Raw genomic sequence first — 19,842 nt, forward strand, 5'->3', positions numbered from 1 at the left:
ACACACCTCATATCCAATGTAAACATCAATTTATGAATGCTGCTTTGACGTAGGTGTGACGACGCAATTTTTTATTTTTTATTTATTTATTTTTTTTTTTTTACACACGCAACGCAATTTAGCCTCATCAGATGTTCAAGATGCCTATTCAAATATCACAATTAAGTGTTTCTTCGTCTTCTTTTCTTCGTCTTCTTTTGGGGGCTTCAGTGATTCAACTTGGATGCTACAGCATACACACGTGTGTCTCTATGACAGCATATAGATCCAGAGGTGGAAGAAGTATTCAGATAGAAAAGCAAGCATTAGAAAAATAATCCTCACATTTAAGAAACTGGAAACGATCAAAACAAAAGTTTAATCGGCGAATTATTTCAGCTGGACTTGTAGGCCTATATTGTTGGGTGGTTTAACTTATAATAAAAACATCGTATTTTATAAACTACATGGCTTTTGTGTGCAAAAAAATCTTAATTCGTAAAGTAATTAGTAACTAAAGCTGTTAATGTAGTGGAGTCAAAGGTAGGCTACAATATTTCTGTCTGAAATGTAAAATTAAATGAAAAAGTACCTCAAATGTGTACTTGAGTAAATCTCAGAGCAGCAGAATAAAAAGAAACACTCATTGCGCACCCTTCCCTCTGATGCCACAGTCCAGTTGGTTTGAATTAATGAGTTTCTAATTCAGGGTGCGCTTTCCCATCGAGCCAGCAGGCGGAGGTGAACCCCGCGTGCTAACTCATTAATGAATGATTAATGTCCCTTAATTACCAGGCCTGCTGAACAGCACACCTGTTCCTGCACAGCACTGTGTCTTAATGGATTCTTCATATACTGTAGAACAATACGGAATGCAGGAGGCCGTTTCAAAATGCGACACTAAAGCCAAATCAAGGCAGATATAACAATAATAATAATAATAATATTAATAATAATAATAATAATAACAATAACAATAATAATAATAATAATAATAATAATAATAATAATCTGGGTATGTCTTGTATATATCTTGGTGTATATTAGGCTGGATGATAATTATTATTGTTATGGTTTATTGATGATTGTGTTTTTAAAGCTGCTTTTAATGTTGTGATGAATGTGTGGATTTTTTGATCGTGGATTTTAGTGTGTGGATTTGTTCTTTTTTTAAACTCTGTAAAGTGTCTCCGAGTACTGTAAAAAGCGCTACATAAATACATCAAATGCATGATTGCTATTAGCCTCGTCTCTCCTCTGTTTCCTCGGGCTGTGCATGGGGGGGTTCAAAGCTGCCTCATCCTCTCTGTTTCCTTGCCTTTGGCCTTTGGTTTGGAGCAGATGACGTTTGGGCCTCCCTGTGTTGGCCCGGGTCTGCTGTGGTTGTTGGCTGGCTGCGGGGCTTCAGCACCGCGGACAGCGGCTCACAGAGACCCGGAGGCTGCCGCTGCTGCTGCTGCTGCTGCTGCTGTCCCCTGACCCTCAGCGTCTCCTCGGACAGGCAAACTACCGAGATTCAGGCATACATTTCATGCTATTCACTGTGTTTGGTAAATAAAGAAAGAAAGAAATGCTTACAAAATTACAAAAATTAAAGGTAAAAAACAAACGAAAAGACAAAATTAAATGTTTAAAAAAAAAAGAACAAATAGGCCTTTATCTCTCTGAGTACCAGCATACATTGTATCATCTTAATTTACTCAGAACACAATGAGCTTATTGTACTTAATAGAATATTTGTACTTCTATAATATCATCATAACCGGTAGGAAATTATGCGCTTTATGTTTTGCAACGGCGATACATATTTTGTATAGTTTATTATTTGCCATAGTTCGGCTAATCTACAAAGTATTGTAGGCTATGTAATTATGAAAATGTCTAATTATGATAAAGTTGTCCTAATATATAATTATGAAAAAGCTATGTATGTAGCGTAGGCTATATATAGCCTAGTGTTTAAAGTGATGGTCCGGAGTAATTTCACCCTAGGGTCCTTTGCACCATGACCTCGAGCCAAACAACCCCCCAGAAGCTTTTTTCACCTGGGTCAAACATTGGGAGAGTTAGCGTTATCAGCTGGTTAGCTTAGCGCAGGCGCTAATGGATCCACGTTAAAATATGTATTAATTTAATGATTAAACAAGGTAGTGTCTCCAAACTTACCTCAATTATAACTTATCTCTTGCTATTTGTACTACAGCACTTACTTTAATAAATATTGTTGTTGTATCTCTTTTCGGTGTTGTAATTTGTAGACGTCCCTAAGCACTCGTCTTACTGCAGGTAGCAGCAGAGAGCAGAAGCCAGCAGCCAAGTGTTATTTAAATAAACTCCTGCTGTACTTACAAACTTTCCAATCCATCGTTTTATGAGTACATAACCTATCTGTACTACTTGTAGAAGTTTGGTATCATTTTGGGCATTATTAGTGGGGTAACTTAAGAAACACACAGTTGGATCCATTAGCGCCTGCACTAAGCTAACCAGCTGATAACGTTAACTCTCTCAATGTTCGACCTAGGTGAAAAAAGCTTCTGGAGGGGTGTTTGGTCATGGTGCAAAGGACCCTAGGGTGAAATTACTCCGAACCATCACTTTAATCTGGCCTATGCTGTTAGACTGTCATGTGGCCTATAGCCTAATCATTAGGTCTATTGCATCTAGAAAATGGTCGCATAATTGGAAATTGGAAAAGAACATTGGTTGCAGCAGATTATTTATTGTGCATTTAAATTAAAATATAAATGGAAGCATATTATCATTAATGATAAATGACAGAATTATACATCTTTTACCCTGTTTTAAATTCTGAATCAGATTGTAAATGTATTTAGTTAGTGTGAATGTAAAGCATGCAGACACTTACTGCGTCAGGAGCCTCCAGCTGTCCTCCCTTGACCGACCTGAGACCTTGCTTTATTCCAGTTAGTGAATGGATCAGGAGGGTGGAGAGGAGCTAGTGAATGAACAACCCAACTGCTCCCAGCCTCTATTACGGAACAGGATCCAGTTTTTAGACCAAACCCCAGCTCATGCTCATGATTGAGTGATCCTGGACATCTTAAGACCTTTGGTGCTTGAATGAAGGAAAGTGTGCTTGAATGGAGATAATGTATTCACTCCACAGTTTATTCCATAACAGCTCAGAATGTTAACACACCTCCACCCAAAGCAGCTGAATGCTGTAAACTGCCAAAGCAGACAGTCTGCTAAAGCTGAAAACTGTAAAGACTCTACTCTAGACAGATTTAAAAAAAAAAAAAAAAAAAAAAAAAAAAAAAAAAGGTTGCTGACCCCTGGTATAATGACTTAGATGGCTGTAGTGGACCAAGATCTCATTTGAAATAATTTTTGTTAGAATGCAATTCAATTAAATTACAGTGCAGCTTTATGACTCAATCCCCAGTATAAGCTTTGTTTCTGTGTAAGACTCTGCTATGAATACTCTAAGAATATAGCCCTTAAACCCACATTTGTTTGTGTTTGGATGCAGAGCCTTGGAGGTAATCCCCTCAGAGGTGCAGCCAGGTGACTTTAGCTGTGGAACAAGCTGTAGGGTGGACGAGCCCCCACAGTGGCATCTGCCTTGGGCCCCCCGAAGCTCCTCGCTGCTGGCAAGTTCAGTTTCAACACCAGTTTCCTTTCTTAGCTTGACTGACAGCTCAATTGCTCATCGCGTGTGAGTGAGCATGGAGGTCAGGGAGGAGCTCAGGAAGGTGTGTGCAGGTGATGATTTGCTCAGACAGAAAAGGTACAGTTACATTGTGAAAGGTTCCAGCCAAGCAGGGCAGCGATCACGTCTGATTCCAACAGCATTTCTCACATTCAGAGCATAGTTTTGTACAGGGGGAAATCAGAGTAAGTCATATCAGGATGTTACGTCATCTGCAAACAGGAATGATAAATGAAACGGGTTATTACTCAGATTTATGACTGTAATTAGCGGGAGAATGCACAGGACCTCGGAAGAGCTACGTGTCTTTTACACAGGGCTTATCTCACTCTCCGAATCAATGCTTTGAACTTCTAGGGAAAACGGGACAGCCCAGAGCTATTATCAAGGTGCTGAGCAGTCACGCACACCATGTGCTTCATCATAGGGGTGACAAGTAAAGGAACAGCCACTGACAACTTCACAAAACACATGTCTACCTACACCTCTGTGTGCCTGTCAGGGTAAGGCACAGAACAGAGCTGCTAACCTACTTAGATTTGGTTAGGCTCTTTAGACGGATATTGTTGTTGCCAGTGAGGATCTTTCAGACATGCTGAATTTAAACAACATAGCCACATTTAAAGGCTATCAAAATTTAGGAAAAGATGTTAGGAAAGGTTTGTAATTCAATAAATAGAACTGATAAAATGTGTTGCCAAAAATGCACACTAAAGACAAAAATTGAAATGTGTATGAAATGTCATGTAAATTAATTTAATTTAACTTTACCCTTTAATTTAACACTAAAAGGGAGCCTGACTTAGCTTAATATGTTGAGATGTCGGACGATAGATATTTTCATTGATCGATGCACTTTAGTCCAATGTAAGCAGAACATGTATACAGGGTGTGCATAAGTTTATAGTGGAACAATGACACTTTTCTAATCACAGTAACAGGTTTATAAAGTGAAATATGATTTATATTGCATTGCTTCAGGAGAGGTAAACAAAGATAATAAGTAATATGTACTTTAGTCAACAGTTTTTGACACGTAGGGGACTTTAAGTATAAAACAAAATCACAATACAGCACTTCTTGGAAAAGGACTTTATCTCTAAAGTAACTTTACCACCGGTAGAAACGCTGGGAGAGTTATCAGCTGCTAGCGTCTGGCAGTCAACGCTTTGATATCAATTTTCAGAGCAATAGGACGACTGTCAGGGCGCCAAAAATCCACTTGCATAATTGCACATTAGTTTGGGTTTTACGGCCCGCTATAGACCCAATCACAATGTTTGTTTACAATAACTTCCAGGTAGAAAATCTTTAATAATAATTAATAATAATTTAATGGTGCTGAGCAAATGGGCGAGGAACAACTGGATATACTCTCATCCTAGTCTTGCATTGCCAGACCTTCCTCCACAGCGCTGCGGAGGAGGGTCTGGCTAATCCACACAGTGTTACATTACGTTAGCTTGGAGTCCTAATTTACCTACTAAAGAAAATGACATTGCCCAAACCAGCAGTTAGTCTGAGACCGGGGGTGAGATGTTGCCGTTTTTAATGATAGATTTGGTTTATCAAAGACGCTAGCAAAGCAACACAATACAGAAACCTTTTATAGCATTTGAAAATTTATAAAAGAATGTTGAAAAAAAGTGAGTAAAATGTTGGAAAAAAACAAGAAAAAGGTCAAAAAAAGCACAAAAAAGTGACAAAAAACTTGGAAAAACAGTGACAAAAACACCAAGCGACCACCATGATTTAATTTTAAATTTTTTAACCAGAAATACAAAATTGCATGGTCGACGGAGGGACAACACAAGGGTTAACTAAATATCTTTAAATGTTACAGTTACAGCTGAAAATGACAACAGAAATGAACAAGTTAGCAAATTTTCACATATTAATGGCCATTTGTCTACCCGGAAGCTACTTTTGTGTTAACGCGACGTCACAGTGATTTGTTTGTATTGGTTTAGTCTCACCGCTCATATCAACTCCATGACAGCTGTTTTTAACTGATAAACCATTTTTACACTATACCTAGCACCAAATGACAGACAGACAACATTTGCGAATAGCTGGTTTACATAGTGGAGAATTGAGCTGCAAATGAGCCAGATATTTACTCTAAAGATTTAGTGAAGACCAAACCAGAGCTAAAAGGAGAGTGAATATTAGATTTACTTTTTTAATTGTTGGATGGCCAGAAAAACGACTCTAAATGAATGCTAATGCTGCTCTGTAACTGCTCGATCTGTGAGACTTTTTTTGGCTAGCACGTGACTTTATTCGGTGACAATATGTCATTGTTGTGTTTACAGATTCTTCTGCTGCCCCCAATTTGCCCAAGAAATTCAATAATGCTGCTTTAAAGTACATTACATTGCTAACTGGGAGATTCCATCGTCCCAGACAGCTAATAGCACAAGGTCTTCTTTGTTCTACTGCCCCATGTAGCCAAAAAACAGACAAAAAAGCCTAGAAGTGATACATTAACATTAAAATGAAACATCAGGGACATGACAACAACGCTACATGTGGGCTACTGTACTGTATATAATGGGTTGACAAATACTGCCACTTGGCATTCAACTTAATATGAGCCACCACTGTAGCAGTCTACGCTTTAAGGATAAAGCCCTTTATCATGAGATGTTTTTTGGCTAGCGCTTGTCTGGTTTTGCCATCTGTAACATTTAACCGAAACACAAAAATATATGTAAAAATATACAAGTGCATACAAACACATGCAGAAACACAGAGAGATACGCACAGACACACACGTCAGGATTATCCGTACGGCCCTGTCTTGTTAATTACTTTCCATTAGAGATGAAACAACCTGCCGCCGTGTGATTGGTCTGACTACCACCAAACAGAACTGTCATCTAGCTTGGCGGTGAATCAGGGAGAGTTGAGCGCCGGGGCAAACCCTCTTATTGTGGTCTGCCCCCGAGCGCCTCATTACGACTGAATGACCCCAGTGACTCCAAATGTCAAACTGTCCCACAACAACTCCCCCCGCCCAACTCAAACCCCAATATTTCCCAGAAGTCCATAAATCCGGAATTTTTCTTTTCTTCACCGACGCTGAAAAAAAAAAACAGCCCGCCGTCTCAGTTCATGTGAACTATGCTAATGAGTGTTTCAAGTAGCCTATCCTAATGGCCTTGCAGATTAACTGAGTGCTCATTGAGGTACCTCTATCTGTATGGTCTTTTTTTTTTTTTTTTTTTGTCTGGCCCAGTGTTACGGAGGCCCTTGCCAAAGCGTAGTCAGCAGCCCGTGAAGGCGTCTCCTCTCCATTCTCACACTAAAAGGGCATTTTCCCCCTGAATTCTGAATCAGCGTGCATGTGGGATTTTTTTTTTGTCTTTTAGGAGGAAAACCATTTCAGGGGTCTGTGGAGTCCAGTTGAACTGTTTGTACTTCTTTTGAAAGAATGGGAAGCTGATTACGTGTTTAGCCGCATGACTGCGCTTTTCAAATCCATGCCAACTAAAAACAGCCATGCCCGCTTAGATCCTCGCAACTGTTGTCATCAGTCTTTGTTTTTATTGGCCTAATTGAAGAGACGCCCATGGAAGCCCATGGAAAATAACCAGTGAATAGCTTTTAATGAAGGCGGAGGTTTTTTGTTTTCGCAGAGTACTGTGTTAAAGGAATGAGGACTGAGGATTATGTGGAAATGAATGTCGATGACAAGTTTGATCAGGACCTCGCATTTCAAAATTGGTGAAGACACAGCTTTGCTCTCTGCGAGTTTTGTCCCAAAACCGCATCTAGCAAACGCCGCTCCAAACAGTGCTGTGCTTATAAATGTTAGCTTCCTGCAGGAAACTGTGAACCGAGTGACCGATTCACATATGTTAGTGCATACTGTGCACACATCTTTGCTAAGAGGAAAACCAGAGCACCAGAGGCTGTCACTTCTCCTTCCCTTGCCTGATGAGGCCTAATCTTATCTAGTCTCTGCATGATGACAGTGTTGCTATTCTACCCTGAACCAACTCTGTCATTAAAAGTCACTGAAGCTTAGTTGTCTCCCCCCTTGTGTTTATCTCTTTACCCCTGTGATAGGTCAAAGGTGAAGCAGTGCTCAAAGGGAGGCTAGGCCTCTCCTCTGCGACCCCCTCCCTGGGCCTGTCTTTGGTGTTTTTACAAGAAAGTAATGATGACGGACAGTCGTGCACGATTGGCTGCGAGCTGCAGAGGTGGAAGTCACGCGAGGTGCTGCATTTTGTCCCAGGCAAAGCTCCTATCTACCATATGAACCCAAGCAGCAACATTCGAAGAACTAGAAAGTCGGGAGGCGTGACGAGGAGTAATTAGCCCAGCAGAGAGCTTAGGGGCAACATGATCTCAGGATGGAGAACTCCTCACATTATATAACCTGTCTGTCTTGCAACATGCAGTAAGAAAAAAAGCCTTGTTCTCAGTTTTAAAAAAACTTTTCAAGAAATGATAAAAAACGCTTTAAAATGGTACTTCATTGATGTATTGTTGCACTTCTATAAAAGTGGGGAGCTCACAAGAAACATTTAAAAAGGATTGGTCAATCAAAGCAGCAGAGGCTGCGATATCTAAACTTTTAGTCCCTTTATGAGTCAAGCTTCAAAAAGCAACAATTCCTTCAAACCATATGGTGACATACAGTAGGCTGTTTAATCTAAACCAGAGAACCTAACATTGGTTGCGGTTGGAGGTTTAGGCGCAAAAGCTACTTGGTTAAGTTTAGAAAAAGATCGTGGAACATGACGTAGCTCCATTTGTTACGAAAAAGAAATTGCCATTTGCATTTATTTTCAAACTGGACACGAATCCCTGTCCCCTGGGTGAAAGTCCTGTGTTTGTTTGTCCCCAACCTCCCTCGTTGTGGAAATGTGGAAATTCTTATACTTAGTCATCTTACTTTCTGCTTTGCTCTCATCCGAACTACTACTGCTACTAAAAGGCGCCATCATTATATACGTAATTGCTGCTTGAACAAATGACCTATGTGGGCGTTTTTCTCCTAAAAACAGTGGATCCTACATTTCCTATGATGCAGCTCAATAGCATATTTTAATAACATATGTTATAGCTTCCCTGGCTCATGAATGCCCAATTCTTTCAAAGTGCGGGCCTCCCTGTTTGTAGTATAGTCTTTTTGTTTTAAACATCCAGTAGTATCCAGTGGAGTTTACCTTTAAGTGCATGTGTAAAAAAACACTAACGCTGGAATTACAATGACAATGGCGATCATAAGTAGTGGTTTTAGTAAAATATCTTTAAAGGAACAAAACGTACGGTAAGAAAAAAAAGTGCATCGATGTCCCACTCTCTCCCACTCCCGCTCTCAGTCTTTGTATCGCATTACAAATTGTTGTCTTATGTTTGTGTCTCCATGGCTGGAAAAACCCAAACCAATCAGTCCTCTGAAGCATTAAACTGTGACTTATTTTGCCAGTCATGTGAAAACAAAGCGTGTATAAAATGCTCAGCCACAACAGTGGGATGATCTGATTTGCCCAAGAAAGTGAATGTTGCAGGCCACGCAATTGTTTACAATGAGATTTTCGTACGGACTGTTGCTCCTTTTTTTTGTATTCTTTAATGTTTGATGCTGCATCTCAATGTCAGAGAGACCTGGGCCTTGTTTTCAGAGGAATATCTTTAGATGGTCAACTCTCTCATCTATAGATCTGTACTGTATTGAGTCTTGGCTCTATTCCTACCTCCAGACATGCTCTTCAGCTGTTCATCTGTCTGCATGCGAACACTCCCCTGAGGTTTATTTCTGACAGTTCGTCTCCCAGACATCCTGGAAAAAAAATGAATCAGTGAATCGACTTCATCCTGGGTGTTTTGGTTTAACGCATCTCGACGGAGTCATGATGAGGATACAGGAAATCATTACAGTTATATATTATACTGGAGCACCGGACACATTTCTGTTGGAAGTAAGACGGATTTGACAAAGACTATGTTTAATAATGTTTGCTTGTTTGCATTGGTTGTGATTTTTATTATGAAATGAGCTGCTTGCACTCATCATTAAGTAAATCATATTCATCTTTGGAAGGATGTGACAATGGGTGAGGAAGGCGATCAAAGAAGCATAAATTAACTCTTTTTAAGGAACTTTCCTACTTTTTTTTTGCAAGTTTTAGCTCCTTTACTACAAATTATATATACATTACCTTTGTGCTAGTCTGGATCAAGGGAAGTACATTTCCAGGATAAAGCCTGACATCTGGCGCGTCAGGCTTTGTCCCTCACCTTCCGTTCTCTGTGTTTCCATTGTTACGGGAAACAACAGCAAACTTCGAGCTAGCATGCTACACGCTGAAAATGGCAAAATTTGGATCGTGCAACTAGGCAGGTCTGCTTGGTTCTTTCGGGGAATGATTGTAAAGATTTACAAGGAATATGTTTACGGCATGTGCTCTCTAACTTGGACGTTTTGGGACCAATTGGTGGGATTGCTATGGACGAATTACACACAGCAATACACTGGTAAGAGAAAATGAGGTTTAACAATGTATCCAGCATTTACATAGCACATGTTACTGTATTGTGTGAACAATTAACTTAATTTAATATTGTATGTATTTTCTTTTGCGGGGTGCAAATGTTCCACCAAAACAAGTTCCTTCCCGATATTATTTTGCAGAGCCACCGTCGCTCGACTGGAGCTTAGCACCGCCCAAGACAATTGTGATTGGTTCATATAAATGCAAACAACCCGGAGTGTTTTTTCTTCTATACTGGAATACTGTATATGTGTGGTGTAGCTAGACCTTACTCCACAGTGCTGTGGAGATAGGTCTGGCAATGCAAGACTACCTTTTTGTCTGACCATTTTCAAATTATGCTATGTAAGTTTAGATTTACAGATGCATTTTTACTACTGTTCCAGGCAGCCACTGGTTTCCATACCTTTCTATATCATGTGAAAATCAAATTTTATGTTGAGTGTTAGCCATCACAGTGAATATCAAGTCTGCATTCACTTTTGTCAAAGTTGCATCATCGTTGCATAGCAGTTCAGACTTTTTAAATCCTTCTGCAATTAAACTACATTACCAAGTACAGATACTGTAATATTTAGAAAAAGAATGCAGACTTCATGTTCATTCAGTCAGTTAACTCAAGCAAGTTTTAAGCAAATCCTAATGGATTTTCATACTGTATAGAAATGGATGGAAACTAATGGATTCCCGGAATGGTAGATAAAGTGCATCCAAAAATCTAAAACACAAATGCATTATGGTGAGCTGTCATTTAAAGCATATGTGATTTGTAGGAGATGGTGTAAAGCATGCAAAACATTTGGTATGGTCCTTTAACAGTCAGAATCCAGGTTTTTTTTCACAGATGATTCTGTAATTATTTTTTTAATCAGCTCATGCACAATGTGGTTGTGTGCAGTTTGAGGACATCGTATGGCAATACATTTTGCAGGAGGAAATCACATGAGATCCCTCCCGTATAGTCCCATATGAGAGTCTATATTCAGTCTCTGAACTGTATGTCCTGAGCTTATTATTTCACAGGGGCATTGGTATTTCCTTTGGGCCTGTGATTGTGGCTGATACGGCACACAGTCCATTAGGTAGTGTCATATGGAGGCAGATAACGTTGTGTACATTTTTTCTTTTAGTAGCATTGGGTAAACACTCTGTAAAAGCATTTTTGTCATTTTGGATTTCTGGACCAGTTCCAGAGAAAGGTAAAGAAAAAAAGTCTTATTATGGTGATACAGAGTCCAGGAAATTATTATGTTGACCAAAATGAAATTATGCCAGAAAGAATAGTAGGCTAAACTATGTATAAGAAAAAGATGTCTTACTTTCTTTATTGTTTAAATAGGGGCCAATCACAGAGACTTTTAAATAAAATAATATCAAACTAACTTGAAAGTGTGGGGGGGGGGGGGACACACAAACAGTGGAAATTACATCCGTTGGTGTACGTACCAGGATGTACACCAACGATCCTTATTGTCCCATGGATTACATTGCAGCCCGGTTTGCGGCTGTTGGCTGCAGGGATCCAATCAATACTGGACCAATTTAAAAAAAAATTTGTTCACATTAGTCACTTAGACACAAAAACATGGAAAAATAGGCTGCAGGTTGAAAAATACCAAAGTTCCCTTTTAAGTTGTTAATATTTTCAACAATCGTCCATGCAGAGCCACAAAATTCATCAACAACAACAAAAACAGGGAACATTCTTTTGACCCCTTTTCCTCATGAGACTCTTTTCATCTTAAACTTCATTCTCTAAATAGTTTGGAGTTTTAATATGTGAGCTTTTTTGTCTATTTTTGAATCATGCAGTTATTGCAGGGCGTCTGTAATAATAAAAAACAGTGAATGACACATCCTGTGCAGGTGTATGTTATGACTGTGCCCATAGGAATAACTCCCAGCGCGATAACGTTTGGTGAAGATGAGTCAGAGTCTTTGAAGACCAGCAGAGAAAAACTATTTAAAATGCTTAAAGTGAAAGAAACACATTTCTTTTTATTTCAATGCAATTTGGAATACAAAAAAATGATGCCATAATATTTATAACTTTAATTAAAAATAGAAGTAGTGAAATATGTATTACAGTTTTTTCCGATCGCTATGACAATTTTTTCAGTACTTTTAACAACTTTCCTAAACTCTTAATGCACCAACACACCTACAACACACAATTGGCAAAACAGTTAATTTCATGCTCAAAATCACACATTGTAAACTAAACTCCAACACTAATTTTCAAAATACAATGATACACTAGTGTATTGTTGATTGATTTTTCCCGCGAAGTCACAAAATGATTTACGGCAGGTAGACGGCGCTACAGAGCACACATTCTGATGGGTCACAGATTTCGGTGTAACACGACGTGGTTGTACGTCAGTAGCCTACATTAAATGTAGCGCGATATATGAATCTTTGTTATTATTACGTTGTTTGCTACAACAAACTCTTAATGCCTTGGCTTGTAACACAGTGACAGTGATACCCGGTTTAGCTCACGAGACATCCAAAGTAGGCTAAGTTACCGTATGCAACACTTGCATCGATGCATCTGCAACGTATTCTCTTATTGGGAATGAATGATTTTCATTTTCAAACATTCATCGCAACTATATGACCTCCGGGTCGGTAACGCTAACTCAGTAATCTAGATCTGGAAGTTACTGTTGCTGTTGTAGTTTGGACGTGCATGTGTTGCGTGGCTCTTTGCTATGGTGCGGGGTTGTTGTTTTTTGGCTCTTTATGCTGAATTGGTTGGCCACCCCTGTGCTAAAGGGGAAAAAAAGCCATGAAGAGAAATAAATACCAGTGTGTAGTATGTTGCTACAACCTGGAAACAAACTTCCTCTCCACCCACATCCCTCTTCCCCCCCTAAATACTAAAAACCCTGTACAGAAATAAATCACGTCCCAGCGGATCTGATTCTATTGAGAGAAGGAAGGGTGGAGGGATACAGAAAGAGCAACACAGCAAAACATATCTTATCATCTGAGCTAAATAAAACAACTGTGTGCACACACACACACACACACACACACACACACACACACACACCACTACCACACAAACACACAAACACACACACACACACACACACACACACACACACTACCACACACACACACACACACACACACACACACACACACACACATACACACATACACACCACACACACACAAACACACACACACACACACACATACACACACACACCACTACCACACACACAGACACAAACAAACACACATACACACACCACACATACACACATACACACCACACACACACAAACACACACACACACACACACATACACACACACACCACTACCACACACACACACACACACACACACACACACACACACACACACACACACACACACAGTGCATTGTAAGCTGTATACTGTACAATGAACAAATTGTATGGCCCTGAACATTGTGCTTTCCATTTTTTAACAGTACTGACTGCATTATTAGTGGGGAAACTTACAAGATACAAACGTGGATCCATTAGCCCCTGCGCTAAGCTATTCAGCTGATAACGCTAACTCTCCCAATGTTCGACCCAGGTGAAAAAAGCTTCTGTGGGGTTGTTTGTAGCCTCGTGAGACCGTCCTGATCTCGCGAGCTCCAGTTTTCCACTCGCAGATCAGTCTGGCATCTTGAGGCAGAGAAAATTTGGAGCCGTTAGCCAAACGACCGGGCCAATCAGCGTTGGTTTTGAGGTGGGTTAGGTGGTGATAGACCGATGGTTTATCCAATCAGCTAACCAGTATTATCAGCCAGCGGTAGCCCTAATTCTGTTAGCCGCTCGCTAATGCTTTTTTTCTCTTGGATCCTTCTTTTGGAATATGGTCCGGGAACCTGAAATGGTGCCTTTTATTCCTAAATTCTCGTTACACAAACGGCAAATATCCTTTACCGACATGTTGCTTGCATGCTGAGCTTACGAGCTAAGCTTTGCCTGCAGCAGCAGGGGCGGGCTTGTGGTTGTATTTTCATACGCTTCGTGGATCTGATTGGTTGATTTGGCCCGTCTATCACCAACATAGGTGATAGACAGAGGGTTCATCCAATCAAATAACTAGTATTCCGCCCCTTCCCAAAAGTTCTCCAACGGAAAGTTCCCAGATGGATATGCCGAGCAAATGCGAAGCAATCCATCTGGCGGAGTCAGGTTAGGTTGTTTGGACCCTAGGGTGAAATTACTCCGAACCATTACTTTAACACGGATATCATTCAAGCAGTCCAAACTCCATTGTTTTAGCTATGGTAACCAAACAGAAACCATCTGTTCCTAACTATTAGAAACTACCTACATCAGTATGAAATCACTGAAGCACCTGTTTGACACTCCTTCACAAAAATCTTCAATTAGCAGTCAGTCAGCAGGGTTAGGCCATGTGGCCCCATAGATCAGTGTGCAGGGTTAGGCCATGTGGCCCCATAGATCAGTCTGCAGGGTTAGGCCATGTGGCTCCATAGATCAGTGTGCAGGGTTAGGCCATGTGGCCCCATAGATCAGTCTGCAGGGTTAGGCCATGTGGCCCCATAGATCAGTGTGCAGGGTTAGGCCATGTGGCCCCATAGATCAGTGTGCAGGGTTAGGCCATGTGGCCCCATAGATCAGTGTACAGGGTTAGGCCATGTGGCCCCATAGATCAGTCTGCAGGGTTAGGCCATGTGGCCCCATAGATCAGTGTGCAGGGTTAGGCCATGTGGTCCCATCGTCCAGACAGAAGAGACTGAGTATCAATAGTGGCTATTTCTTATACTCTACAATAATAGATGTTTATACTTTACTGTAATAGACTTTATTTTTATTTTCCAAATTTCTTATACTCTAATAGATTTTATTTTGGTTTACATGTATTTTGTATAATATTTATAGTATTTCAGTTTTCAGCAACAGTTTGAAAATAAGAATCAATGGAATCAATAAAATTTTAAACACTCTTGCAAAAACTATACACTTATTTATAAAAAACATATTTTGTTACCATATGAAACACACATGTTTCATATGACTTCATCCTGTTTGAACCAGTTACACACTGCTGTTGCTAACCTAAAACACTTTTAGCAATTCTACTTCTCAGTGATTAGAGTACTGTAAATGAAGTACACAGAGAAAGTAAAAATATACAAGTTCAAACACTACACAAGACTAATGCTGATTTCTCTCCATATACCCAAATCAGTCAACATGGAAAATCACAACAAAGCATGTCCCAGTTTCCATACAGCTACTACAGTAGTGTGCATAACACTGGCAAACATAAAATAATGTATCCAGTACAGGTTACAATTACAGAAAACAAAAACAGATTTGAAAAAGTACAGAAAATACTAGACAATATCTCTTCACCTAGCTAGATCTGGCCAGAGAATTTCATCAACATCACAGGCGACATATCCTCATTGGCAAGACAACGTGGGAAGAACCGTCTTGAATGTCGAATCCATCCTTGCACAGCTGCAAGTCAACCTGTTCTCAGGCGTCCTCCATGGCCCGAATGAGGGGTACCTCTTCTTCTACCTTCTTCTCCTCCTCCTCTGTGGATTCACCCTCCCTCTTCTTCTCACTCCTTCCATTTGGGTTGAATGCAGGTGAACTTACCTGCTGCATTTTTATAGTGCTTAAACCTGAATGGTGTGTCTACAAGCAACCATGTGTTTACGCACCTGATGGCTGTGTTTCACAGATTGGCTCATAGGTGTGGTCATTTGACAGTCAGTGCTTTGGAATCATAATATACTTCTGTGTCTAATATATACCAAGGGGGTAGGCTTCGCTTCAGAACTCGAACCTCCTATGGCACCATTTTGATGCTACAAAGCGATCACCTCCTGTTAGCATTCCATTGACTGCCATTCATTTTGACGTCACTTGAAAGTGAATAACTTTACATCTGAAGCGTTTAAAGACTCTATTTGTCCATTGTTTATTTCTAAAGAAACACGACAATGTATAAAAGGCTCCATTACCTTGTACCTCACGTTATGGCTCCGTAGCAGACGTTTTTGTAAAAATAGGCTAACAATTGTGTCACATAGTAGAGGAATTACCGTATAGTACACGAGAAGCTCGCAGGCAGTTTCGACTTACATGAGCTGTTTAGGTTTAATTACTAATGTTAGTTAGCATTTTAGTTTGCAATAATTAGGCTGTGCCTATGTTATCTCCTTTCATATACCTATATATACAAGTGTGTTTAGTGTTTTGCAAATCACTGTGTGTATTGTTTTGGCAAAAGTGTGAGGCTGACAATGTGTTATTGTGGTGCACATCTGGGCCAATGTTTTGCTCCTTGAGTGTAAGGTTTAGATAATTGTATACTAATTGTATAAAAATACTTTTGATTTCAGTTTGTATGCAATCAGCAAAAAATGTAAGAGATAGGTCTTCCTGAAAGAATTTAAGCTGAGCTACTATGTTTTGAACAATGTGTTTTCTATTTTTTTGGTTTATTCTTTACTGTCTGCTTGATAGTGTATATCATTTTGATCATTTTGTTTATGATTTGAGCAGTGTTTGATTTTGAACATAGGTAAAAAGTTTAATTTTGCAAGAGGAGTCAGAGGTTTTGTAAATAGTGCTTGAAGATGAGGTTTTGTGTTTAATGTTTTCAGAAAATGGAGCAAGGTTACAGAAATTGTGTTTTAGCAATTGAGAAAAATTGTAATCAAGAAAATAATCAACAGATTAATCAACAAGGAAAATAATTGGTAGTTGCAGCCCTACTTGCAAGTTTAAAAACTGTTATGATAGTATTACATTTCTCTTCAGATTGATCACCGTGGCTGGTTGAGAGAGGGTGAGAAGAAGGGTGTTTGTAAAGTTATTTTATTTATTTTTATCACATTGAGAGTGACGGACGTCACGCAATTAGATGCATGTTTACTTTGGATGACACACTTTCTCTAATGCATAGTTAAATAAAATCCCTGGCATTCAAATTAAAGGTACAGTACAAGGTGCAGCTTTCAAACTTTCAAAAACAGACATGTGCTCGCCCAGTTATCTTTAAATGCAGGTTGGTACGTTAAAGCAGCAATTAACATGGAAGAAGAAGCCATGCAGTTGTAAATTAACAATAATTCCAGCTTCAGTCCTTCCAAATCCAGTTTAATTTGGCTTATCTGCATTAAAGCAGAGCTCAGACTCAGACTCTAGGCCCCAGATGGCTGTGGGAGTTAATGTGATAATAGAATAGTGGTGATTTGGCCCCTATATGACAAAAGGACCCCCCGCTAAATAAATAACCAACAAAGCGTAGCGGTCCCCTGTTGTGTTGGGAGGAAACGGTCTCACACACATGTACACACACACAAAAGACTCACTGACTGTGAGACAGTGGCAACGGATCTCTCAAGCATGACGTTCTCATCATGTTGCCACAACATGGTCAGAATGTCACAGCTCCTCAACATGTTGCAGATAACGGTGACACCAGGGACACGGGCACACTCGGACAATCAAACTGAAAGAAGCAGAAAAAGTTATTGAGGACATGGGACAGCGCATTCTCATGAACTGGTCAGTATGATATTGTACGAAAAAGTATGCACACCAAAGCGTATGATATCCTACGAAATAAGGAGACCACCGGGTGGTCGCGTGACGCTGGGTGTCTATGAGCTCCATGACGCCGAGCGGCAGTTGCTAGTTGTTTAACCCTCCTGTTGACCCATTTTCAAAAAGTTTCTATTTCAGAAATTTGTGTTTCTTTCAACCAATTTTACAAAAAGAAATAACGTGGATGGTTCCATACAATACTCGTCACAAGTCACATAAATGATCAGATCACTAGTTTTATTTAAAATCGGGTTTTTATTCAATTTTATAGCATTTAAAGAAAATAAATCAACAAAAATGTGGAAATAAGTGACAAAAACGTTGAAAAACGTTTTCAGAAAAACAAAAAGTTGTCGTTGTCATTGTTGACGGGAAGACAACATAAGGGTTACACAACACAACACAAGTCAGCTACAGAGCTCCGTTGTATCAGGGGTAGTTGGTAGTTCAGTTACCCGAACATAGGTGACTCTAAGCCGGGTACAAAGCACCACGAGCTGTCCACAGAATTACGAGCGTTTTGTCGTGACAAAAGTTAAGATTAGGCACCCAAACAACTAGTTAAGATTAGGAAAAAGATCGTGGTTTGGACGGAGATCAGTGAAGGATATTATTTTTACAAAATGTCTGCTATGGAGCCATAACGTGAGGTACAAGGTATGAAGCCTTTTATACAATGTCATATTTCTTTAAAAATAAACAATGGACAAATAGTCTTTAAACGCTTCAGATGTGAAGTTATTCGCTGTCAAAGTGACGTCAAAATGAATGGCAGTCAATGGAATGCTAACGGCGGGTGAGTGCTTGTTAGCATCAAAATGGCGCCATAGGAGCTACGCGTTGCGGGGAGAGGCTTACCCCCTTGATTAAAACCCTCCTAAGATACATGCATTTCCTGGATGAAAGTCTTTAGTTTTCCCCGGGTAGCGAACTCCACTCTCTGGCTTGAAAGTCCTGTGTGTTAACGCAGTTAACGCCCACCCATCCACCCCGACTGCCCCCCTAAGCGGCCAGCCACGTTCTTATACAGTGGCAGTTAAAGTAGTGAATATAGCAAATTTCAAAACCATGAAACCATTTTGATAACGGGAATGGTGTGCTGCAATAAGTGTGTTTCTACACTGTGAGGTGCCCTTTATTTGAAATGAAGAAGAGAATTGTCGTAATTTAAACATTAAAGGTAATGTAAACATTAAAGCTGCACTAATAAATATTTGTATATTAACCCTTGTGTAGGCTTCCCATCGCCCATGAAATTGTTATCCTTCCGGGTCAAAATTGATAATGGAACTTTTTTTAGCACTTTTCCACAATGTTTTTGGCGCTTTTTTAATCCTTTTTAGAACTTTTTTGGCTCTATTTTCAGCGCTTCTTTTATTCAGGGCCAATAAACTTAATTTAAATGACATTGTACCTTATTTTTATGTTTATGTAACATTATGTTTATTATGTTTAAAAAAAGCATAAATTAAGAATTATTTTGACTAATAAGATCAGAAGATGTTGAGTGAATCACAGACCTGGTTTATGTCAGGATTCTATTTTGAAACCATTCCAAAATTGTTTTTCAAATGCTATGAAATTAAATAAAACAACCAAAATTAAATGGAAGTAATTATTAATTTTACCTGCGAAGAATGTATATGCATGCATCCAAGTTATTTTGGGACAATTTGATTGTAAGAAACCCATATTTCTGATATAGAAAACTTTTAAAACGGGTCAAAAATTTGACCCGAGTACAACACAAGGGTTAACAATTGATCACATGATTACATGTAATGTGAGAGGAGAGAGAAAATAGTCACCTGACTCGGCACTCTCCCCCTCCTGAGTGTTTTTGCATCTTTCAGCACACTGTTGTGGTTTACCTGCCCTCAACTTCCCTGTTTTGGTTCACTTTTACGCTCTCATCGGCTTCATTCTCAACAATAGCAGGCAGCTGTTTTTAACAAAAAAAAGCTTTGTGAAATGCACACTACTCTGCTTACAGTAAACACACAAAGTCATTGACTAGCTGTTGAACATAGAAGCACTTAGCAGCTGAAAACCTAGATGTTTTTCTCATGAGCTGGTGGAGACCAAACCAG

This window comes from Perca flavescens, chromosome 17, assembly GCF_004354835.1.
Source record: "Perca flavescens isolate YP-PL-M2 chromosome 17, PFLA_1.0, whole genome shotgun sequence".
Lineage (NCBI taxonomy): Eukaryota > Metazoa > Chordata > Actinopteri > Perciformes > Percidae > Perca > Perca flavescens.